Source organism: Neopsephotus bourkii, unplaced genomic scaffold (assembly GCF_033783945.1).
Source record: "Neopsephotus bourkii isolate Nb327-2 ecotype Australia unplaced genomic scaffold, CSIRO-AGI_Nbou_v1 NB_1511, whole genome shotgun sequence".
NCBI classification, from domain to species: Eukaryota; Metazoa; Chordata; class Aves; order Psittaciformes; family Psittacidae; genus Neopsephotus; species Neopsephotus bourkii.
The window spans coordinates 5,913,451-5,924,142 of NW_026901987.1; positions in this window are offsets into that span (position 1 = coordinate 5,913,451).

Consider the following 10,692-nt stretch of genomic DNA (forward strand, 5'->3'; position numbering starts at 1 on the left):
TTTGTGCAAGTAGAAGTTGTCACAGAATCTATTAATGTTTACTCCTTGTGCTAAAACAAAACTTCAAACAACAAATCCAGAAGTCTCTCACCTTCTTAGCATGGAAAACCACTCAGTTTTAAGATAATCTGAAAGAAGCCATTCTGAAGTCTTCAAGATGCCGCCAAACCTGGGAGCATGGTTTTAGACGGGTGAAAGTTTAACACAAAATCTACCTGTTCACTTTGCCAGCACTGGCTACTTCGAGACAGACTGAACCACCACTGCCATAAAGCAAGCTGTTTCATACAGACTTTGTGAACAGAAACCTGCCTGCTGTAGCCACCTGATCACTACTGTCAGGTATCGGAGTGTTAACAATGATGGAGACACCCTCCCCTCGATCTCACCTCTCTTCTTCCTTAGGAAGTTTTAAATTATACTAGGTAGGACTCCAAAACCACACAACAACCATTAGGTTTGCATGTGCAACATGATTGCTCATCTTCTGTATTCTCCTCCTATCAACAGCTTCAGGTTTACCCCGTTTGTTTAAATGTTTGCTCTTTTCCACACCAGCCACAGCTATTTGCCAGCATGTGTCACATACATGGTCCTTTCCAACATTTGCCTGATGCTGTCTGGCTCAGGCGATGCATGTTTCCAAAAAAATCTATTACACAGTCTTTTAACACAAATATATAATGATAGACAAGGCAAATCATTACCAAGTATTTGAATTCTATCTTGTTAGCCAGCTGCAAAACCATGGAGAGATTAGTTAGCAATCACACCATTCATTCTTGTTCGTTATATTTTTAGGCTCATTTTAAGAGCACTAATATTTTCATGGCTTCCAATAAAAGACTGAAGACTTCTTTAACAACTTATCTAAGGGATTTGATACTGTGAACCACTTCATTATGCAGGCTTTAAAAAGACTGCTATTCATTCTGGTTCTCCAAGGGGGTTCCAGATTTATCATAGCTATATAAACGGTGTATCAGATTTAGTTACTTTTTTCCCCTCTTTGGTTAAGGTTTGCTTTTGGCTTCACAGCCGAAAACTAACAATAGTTATAGCAGCCAGAAATTCTTCATATCATCCTCAAACTTTCACAACCTATTAGTATTCTGCAAGATTTCGTAGCTGAGCTACACTGAAACCCAGGCACTTCCCAACTCACATCTGTTAGAACATGTACATAAAAGTAAATGTAATCTTTTGAATTATTTTAATGAGAATAGCAGGGCTAGCATTGGCTTTCAGATGACAGCTGGGAGAATATTTACTGTTCAGATAGCACTAAGCATGAGAAGGCAGAATAGCTACAGTCCTGCCTTTAAAATGCGTGACAGTACCTTACAGCTGAAATATTACAGGGAAGTTTTCTGGAGCTGTAAGAGGAAAAGCACAGGCTGCACATCAGCTCGGGAGGAAAAAGGCACAAACTTCACACCCTGCTTTTTCAAGATGCACACATCTGGGAGCCAGCTGCTTTCGTGGTGATGCTTTCTTCATCACAAACCTTCACATTTTTCCCTTCTGAATCACTTTGTGGCAATAAATCACCGACGACCTTCAGCAGCAGGACCAAAAACTGGGCTGGGTGCAGAGAAAGGCTGGGGTGGGGGGAATGTTTCCTGTATCCCCAGGTGACAGTAAGCATGCTGCTCCAGCTCCAGGCATCTCAGATCCCATTCCCTGCAATCACTTTTCCCTGCTCCGCTGGCTATTTCTGTGATGCTGCATTCACAGGTTAAAAGGGGTGGCAAGAAGCCACCCTGACCAGAGCCACAGTTAGCATACCACAGTAGCAATTTGTACACTGAATGATTCTGGTTTTCTTCGCCACAGTGAGTTGCTGTTTGTGAAATCATGGCAATTTCTCTATGCATACACATAGTCAATAAACCAAAGCTTCTTATTAGACAATAACTGTGCTTCAGGTGGCTCCCAAACACATGGCAAAGCATGGCCCAACCTCAAAGCCTTTGTGCTTGGACAGAGAAAATTCCGGTCCTTTCACTACTGCCTGTAAGGGCAGCACAGCCACAGCTGTTGCAGATTTTGCTGTGAAGGACAGAAAAAAAGGCCTCTGACTGCTGACAGCCCATGCCTCCTGTCTCCAAATCTTGCTATTTCTGTATCACGTTGCTCCTTTAAACAATTTTCTTCCTGTTCTGACAAACAAGGCTCTGGTTTAGACCCTCAACTTCCATCCTAGAGTAATCAGCTTTTCTCTAAAACCCTCTACCCCACATCAAGTGCATCTGCTAAAAGTATCTTTGATGCCCATCATTTGTTTATGTCTTTCCTGTCATTGAGCCCATCCACTGGCAATCCTATGCCATATTCCACTTTCTTGCACTTAGTTTCAATGTGCTTGACAACTCCATCTTTCTAGTCTTGTCTATTACTGCATGTCAATAGGGATGTTGTGAAAATAAACTCGTTAGTATTTTTGAAGTTCCCAGAAACCATGGTAATGACTGCCACAGAGAAGCTTGGGGAAATCAATCACCAGTTTCCACTGTAGGGCTGGAACCCTGTGCAGCAAATAAGGCTTGGGGGTCACACTTCAAATGAGATCACCAGCAGCTCATCATTAACTCACCAATCTCTACCCCCTGCACCAGAGGTCCGAAATTAAAAATACAAAAAAATAGCAAAAGAGTGACAGAAATGAAATCTGCAGCTTGATACTTAGGCAGAAAGAGGTGGCATTAAAACTGCATGGGCTCTGATATTTCCTAACCACGGAGCGCTCAGTGTTAAAACCTGAAGGCTCCTTGAACTGCTTCTCCTGTCTGAAATGGTACGTCATTTCACAGAAGATGTATGAAAACAGAGGTGATGGCTGGGCTCCCAGGAAAAGACAGAGCCCTTCTAAGGTGGGATTCAGCCTGGGATTAAGAGGTGTTAATTCTGATGTCTGACTATAGGACATGCTCCTGAGCTGTATGTTCAGCTTCCACTGTCACCCACAGAGCTCTGGGCCATACAGCCAGCACAGTGGGAGCAGGAAGGCTCACCCAGGGCAGATACTTTGGCTCTGTTGAGGAGCCCTGAGGCTGCACAGACCACCTGGAGCAGATCTTCATGGATTTACAACAGCACAGACACCTAGAGATGGCTAGAGAAGTCTTCATATGAAATCAAATGTGAATGGCCAAGTCCAGAGCCATATACTGAAACAACAGAATTTCTCTTCTCAGTCTTGTCGCATCACTACATTTCTGGGATTGTAAACCTCATGGTAGGCAGTCTGAGCCTGTGAAGAACATTGTACTCAAGGACTAATGCTGATCAGGTCACTTGGACCCTACCATACCAGCAACCAACCCCTCCTACAATGAGCAGGCACAGTATTTCCACCCAGGACCTGACCGATGGCTAAACTGCATTTCAGACACCATTTTTGCGCAGTTTCCTTAAGGGTGCTGTCCTGGGGCACTCTTGGACTGCCTTCCTCCATTTCCTCACATGGAACAAGCGTGGGCACCCTCACCTTTTCAGCAGATGATCCTTCTGAAGGGAGGATCAGGCTTAGCCCCAGTTACTGTGATTGACCAAACTCATGCCCGGTGCCCACGTGGCCCAGAACTACTGTGTAACTTCCAGAGTATTTCTCACATGCCTTAAGTTTTTGGGACTGGTGGATAAACAAAGTCTGTGACTATTTCACAAAGACAGAAGTTCCCTGCAATGGAGAAACCCCTTACCTTGGCAGGGCTCTCAGCTTTGGCTGCCAGCTCTTCTAGGCTTGCACTGTTTAACATTTCAAGTCCTGTATTTCAACATAGGTACATGTTTCTGACCTCTGTCTTGTTTAGAGACATTGACATTTCTAGTCTTCATGGAGGAAAAGTCTATAAACACCAACCTCACCAGCCATAAAGCTGTGACCCAATGAAAAGGAGCTAAAAATCTATTCGGGTTGGTGCTACAGAGTTGAGCCTGACTTGTCTTCTGTTTTTTTTCAGGTAGCTGAACTGCACCCACAACACTGACATCACTTACAAAGTGGTATTTGATGTCCAAGCCTCTGCGAGGTATGAAGGCACCTGTGTACAGTCTTGCTCTATCACCTCCACGCTGTTGCCCCATATTTCTTCCAGCAAGGTCACATCTCCTGCCACACAGTCCCCACACTGCATTTTGTGCAGCATGCTAACTCTAGCTAAGGACTTACACTTACTGAGGAGTGTCCAGAATGTTAACTGTTTGATGAAACTAACACAGTGCTTTGGACACAGACCATCAGGATGCATAAGCTTTAAGAAGCTCCCTTCTCAGGATTACTTGTTTTCTTGTTGGTAGCAGTAACCACGAGACAAGAGGGGAGCAGGGACCCCTCCTCATACCCAAGTTTAAGTGCAGCCCTTCCTCTTGTCCTGGCCCCTGAAATCCTTCCTGCAGAGTCAAGGGGTGAGATGAGCAGTGACAGAATGACCCCATCCAACTACTGGTGGTTACCAGTTCAGGGTTGCTGAGTTGAGGGTTTAACTCACTGGCCACTGAAGTTTATTGTGGAGACAGTGTTCTCACAGGAGAATGGATAATTGGTACATAAACTCTGAATAATCCTGAAAGATACAGCAAGGCCATGAGAGGCCCGAGGAAGCTTAAGCAAGCAAGATAAGAAGAAACTGTAATTCACTGAGTTATGAGAACTGTGGACTGTTGGCAAGCTTTTGAGGTCAAGTTCTCACACCTGTGCTTAACCAATTACATGTTAGTCACTAAGGGTCTTCAAGACATGCATCCAATCATAATATGCCAAATCACTGTAAGTGCCAGTAAGAAATGGTATATAAGGAGTTAAAACCTTGCAATAAATTGGCATTCGCTGATCTCATTGATCGTTCCTGCGTTGTCCGTGACTTCCGCATTGACAGTTTATGTACTCCCTATTGTCATACTGAAAGAGAACACTGTTAGTTCACAGCTCTACAGAAACCACAGCCCACTGTCAGAATAAGGACATAAGCCAGAAAGGTATTTTTAGATCCATTAGTTATAATTTACACACCAATGACATACAGCATTAAAGACAAAATATACAGATTTTCATATATATACATATATGGATCAACACAATGCACAGTTATGTTACAAGTAAGTGTACAATTTTAAATATGGCTTTATAAACTAGTAGTAATAACAGTGCTAAAATAATGTACGTCTCATGTAAGTTCATAGACAAACAACATAGTGTAGCTACAGCATTAGAGTCCTCATTTAGCAATGTGTTGCTTCTTTTTGTTAGTTGAACCTTGTACACTGCAGCTAGCTGGATATATCCCTCCCCCCATACCCATCCACATATATTTTATTTCTTGCTGAATTGCACACCCCAATGATTAAAACTTTGGGACTTGTATTCTTCAAGTATCCTGAAAAATAAAACCCTGTGCATTCAAGGAGACCTTTGTCATAAGAACAAACTAAGAAGTGAGGGAAGAACACACACAAACATAGTGCCTAGCAAGAATATCAGCACAACCTGTGATGCTTAAAACAGCACTGTCTTCTTGTTGTTGTTGGTTAGAGAGCTTAAAAAAATCCCAACAGTCACATCTTGTTTGCCTTACTGCCCCAGGTAAGGCAAATTTTTAGGTGGTGATAATTAGAGGAATAAGAGAAGTGGTAAATTCTGGGTCACTTGGAAACTTGGTTGGAAACTCTGGCCCTGCTGAAGCAAATGGCACTTTTGTCAGCAGCTTCAAAGGGGACAAGGATTTTATTTGTTCTGCAGAAGTTGAATGCCTTTTGGAAGCATATGCTTCGTTTCAGCTTTAGTTTGTTGAGCTGAATGTGGAAATCATTAGACAAAATCCCACAACCCTTTTTATGCACAAGTCAAACAATGCCCATAACGATCTACTCTTGCCTTAAGAATCTGGAAGTGGGGCAACCAGGACATGGTACTCTCATTTTAGCATGTAGTGACACGCTCAATGTTTTCATCAACTGAAATTCCTGTGCTGTACAAAGACATTCCATTTCTTTTCCAAGAAGCCCAGGGAGCATCAGAAACCTCTGCCAACAAGTACTTCACATTAGGGTACCTCCATAGGGAAGGATTGCAAAAGAAGTCCTCCCCGATGGCCATCAAAGAGAGAATTGCCCAAAACCACAGAGACAGAGCTGACTGATGCTGCAACACTTTCATCCACTAAGGCAGAGCTATAAAGATTAGGGTCACCGACCTGAATATCAAACCCCTGCTCCTGCCAGCAATGCATGCGGTACAGGGGAACACCTTCCCTCAACAAGGGGCCACAGTTGGAACACAACAGCCCATGGTGACCAGAAGTTCAAAGCTGTGCTTGCTGCAATGCTCTGGAAAGGGTCAAAACCAAATGGCTCTTTGCCCTTCATCACCAGGACACAGACAACTCTGCGGTGCAGGCACAGGATGACAGTATTCTGACAGCCTTACTGGAGCCACAGCTACTGAACGAGTCCCTGCGCTGCTACCTAGCCCTAACAAATACTCAAAGCATAGCACAGTGTACATGAATACTCGTAGCACTAATGAAATGCTGGAAAACACAGCAGTCAGTCAAAGGTACCTCTAGTCCTCTTGGTCCATGGGATTAAACAGGATTCCTTGGGTGATCCTCCAGATTACAGCCTCTGACACGTATGGGCATGACGCACACCTACGCTATGTATATCCATTTCCACATGCCAGCTACTGGACCACCCAGTATAATTCTGCTTTTAGAGAGCACAATCTGCTTTACTTCTATCACATGCCTAATAAATAATTTTGCAGTGCTTGGGGATGGGGAGGGTTAGGCTAAATGGCTACTTGTCAGAAAACAGATTCAAATTCTTATTCAAACATCTAAGGACAAGACCCACTTGAATTCATCCCCTGCCACAGAAATTTCACTTGGTGAGCTGCCCTGCATAAATCTGCACATAACACACTTTTCCAGCAGGCAATATTTTGTAAGGCTTAGTATCTGACAGATACAGCCCTTTCAATGAAAACAGTATGAAACTGTCATGATTACTTGAGCAGACATCATTGACAAAAGGAAATTCGTGCCTGAACTGTTGCTGCAGAAATATTTCAGGCAGTAATTTTTCAAAGAGAATATAGATCTGGAGGGACATTGCCAAGGTTTTAAAGATCAAAATGTGTGACTTTCAGTGTTATAATTGGATGGAAACAGTCCTTCAGATATGAAACATCAGGTTCGCTTTGGCTTTTAAATCAAGCACCACATTTGAAGGATTTCTGTAGGACCTATACATCCCACTGTCTGTTTCACCCCCTTGGTAACAGTGAGCTCTGCTGACAGAGCCAACAAGGCCAGCAAGGGTAAACAAATCCCTTCTGACATGACAAAGTGTTACCCAGTCAAACACTGCAATTCACATGAAAAAAACAAGACTACTTCAAATCTAGCTCTACTGAAAATGCAGGCCTTGATTTAAACTCCCTTTTGCCAAACAAGCAGCAGGACAATTACCCATTCTATTAAAGCAGCGATAGAGAAACAAAGGCAGTACTTGGCCTTTGGTGGTATTTAAGGTAAAGTAACTGGAAGGAATGGCACTGTCTCCTCACCAGGATGAGAGCTCATGCTCCAGTCTGTGAGCAGGGTAGGGCACCCTGTCCAGTCACTGGAACAGTGGCATTAGCCAGGACACAGGTTCAGTCTCCCTGCACCCCACCCTCTCCTCCTCCCCTGACCATCCCAAAGGCCCCCTGCCCTATTCTGGGAGGGGCCAGACAGCACTGAGGAGGCCAAGCTGGCTTTCCTCTCCTCCTGACAGGACTACATACCACCATCTCCACAAAATCAGCAAACGGCTGTGGCTGGGACCACAACCAGGTTTGTCACCAGCAGCTGTAATGCTCTCAGAGACCTCACGAACCTCCGACTCTCATGAGGAGGGGCTCAGGGACCCCTGTTACATTGTCCCACACTGAGTGACTGGCTGCAGGAGCAAGAATCCCAGCCAAAGAAACACCTTATATGGTCTGAGTCACCTCAGACACGACATCGTGGCATCCATCACCCTCCAGCTTGAGCAGCCATCCCAGCTCACCTGCCAGGCAGTTGGCATCCTGCTGTGTCCCAAGTTTCATGGCTGGAGAGATACCTGATGTCCCTGACCTCCATCAGCAGCATGGACAGGACCTCCAGCATCCCTACAATGGACTTGTTCGAAAACTCATCTTCACTTTCCCAATGCAAACCATAATGAACAATTTTTCAGAGAGGTTAAAGAAGTTGTTTGTGTATATATATTTTTAACGTCCATTTTTTCCCCTGGAACCCTTTAGCAAGACCAGTTTCTGAAGGAAAAAAGCTTTCATTAGATCCTTTTAAAGAAATCCAACAGTTAAATTTTGTTTCCAGAAGGGATACACAAACCTAAGGATTTCCCACCAAACCTGGACAAAATACTACACCTATAAATTCCTACAGAGGTGCCACTTCCTTATTTCACCTCCAGTTGGAAACACAGCTAAGCTCAAAACCCATGACTTTATCAAGAGTAGCTGTCATGAGGAGGAAAGCTAACTTCTCTAAAGTAACCTGGGCAGTCCTTCACAAAGGGAACACATGTGACAAGCTGCAAAATAGTCATTTCACTAATCAACAATCTGAAGAACACAGCTACAGCAAAAAGTTGCTTCCCTTCTGCAACCCCTTCCAATCCTCTCTTCCTCACCCTCTCCAGAGGCAAAGCCTGGTTGGTCAGGGTAGGTTCAGCCTCCACTGAGACACACCAGTTATTCAAAACAACAGCAATGCCAGGTGTGAACGTGACCACAGCCCAGGGAAGGACCTACATCCTCCGCGCAGGTCCCCATGCAGTGGTGCAGCAGCACCGGCTCTCCCTGCCATGCCAGCAGCTCTGAGCATGACACCAGCTGCAGATTGCATTGTGTCTCTTATCTCTGCACCTGCCACTGCTTGGGGCCATAAAAAATCCAGACCTGGCTGTGTGCAGACAGGAGGGGAAACGATATCACTGACTTGTGGTTAACCTGCATTTGGGATGTTGCAAGGCCACTGCCATGGACAGATCTGTCAGCCCACCGAAATTATAAAGGTGATACTCTCAGCTGAACTCAGGCTGGTCTTATAACTGGGACTCACAGGTGGGACTCACCTGCTGCAAGCTAAGATGGAGAAAGCACAGCCTTCAAACACACATTGGTAAATGACTGAGAACATCTCCATCTGACTTTCCAACACACAAATGTTTCTAAAGAGAAGCTTTTTCACATGGATGTCTTACCTAGAACACCAATACCTATGTTTTTCCAGATAGAATCTGCCCTAACTTGCCTCTGAAGTTTCACAGGCATTTCAGGCCATCACCTCTGTGCTTTCAAGCCCAAGACATGCTTGTGCCCTACTCTTGTTGCTTGGTTTCCTGAGAAGATTCCCAAGTAACTGGATGATATCTTCCTCCTTCTCAGTTTTGGTTCAATTTGCACATGATACTTGCCCACAACAATGGAACATGATGACTGAGGAGCTGAGGAAATGGTACAAATTCAGACCCATCTCAGACCACACCAAACCTCAGCTCTTGAAGCAGTGGTTCCTATGCATGAACAGTCCCAGGAACTCACTGCAGACCTGTGTGTCTCTGCTTTCAGAGCCACAGCTAGCTCAGTGTTTCCCGAGAACAAGTGCTTTCCTCTGCAGAAGACATTTCATGATATAAAAAAGAGAGGTATATTTTTAAAGCTGGAATCACATCAACCTCCAGACTATTAGGACTACCAATAATTAACATCCTAAAGAAGTTGTCTGCCCTGTCTGCTCCCAGAATGTATGGCACAAACAACGCATTGTAACAATTTTGCTGTGGGATCCTGATTAATCTAACTAGAAATAACTGCGAAAGTCATAATTAAAGTATTTCTAAACAGACCTCCATCAATATCTGCAGGCCAACACCCAACTGTATATGCATGTTTACAAATACCACAGCTCTCTATGTTCTGTATGCTTTACCTTTACCTAACATCAACTAGTCACGGCCAAGCAACCCTGACATCAATGCTTCGCCTCCAAAGTGGTGAGTAAATCAAATGGCTTCATTCTCACCCTTAACCTGCATTTAGGGAGACACGAACACAAAGCATTTCGGCACCTGTGCAATCATTCTGGATTTGGGGTTCCAGATTCACGCATGTGCTAACAAAGGCGCATTAAGATCAATTCTGGTCACTCTTTAAGCACCTGGAAATCTCTACAGGCAGCAGTGCTGATGTAGCTGTCCTGTCTCAACTGCCTCCTATGCATCAGCTTTAGGGACTGTGCACTGTAAGCCAGCACAGTGCCCAGCACCCCTGAAGCACCTTCCTAACAGCTCTAAAGCATTCAACTGCCTGGGCCAACATCCTGCATTTACACAGCATTCCACGCCTAGAAATACCCCAAATCGTTTTGCAAGCTCCATGGCTTTGATGTGCCTGTTGGTAAAAAGCACAAAGCACTCACTGCTGAGATACACCAGACATTTAGTAACAAAACCCAATTCTTTAGCCTTGCCTAACAATAGCAGGCAAAAGCCACAGGCAGGAAGTAAAAACATAATAATAAATTGAAAACACAGAAGAAATTCAGCCAACACACATTCCAGATGAGTGTTTGGGAGATTACAGAATAAAACTGACATTTCCCTCCTGAACAAACATATTCTAAAGTAGCAATTTCA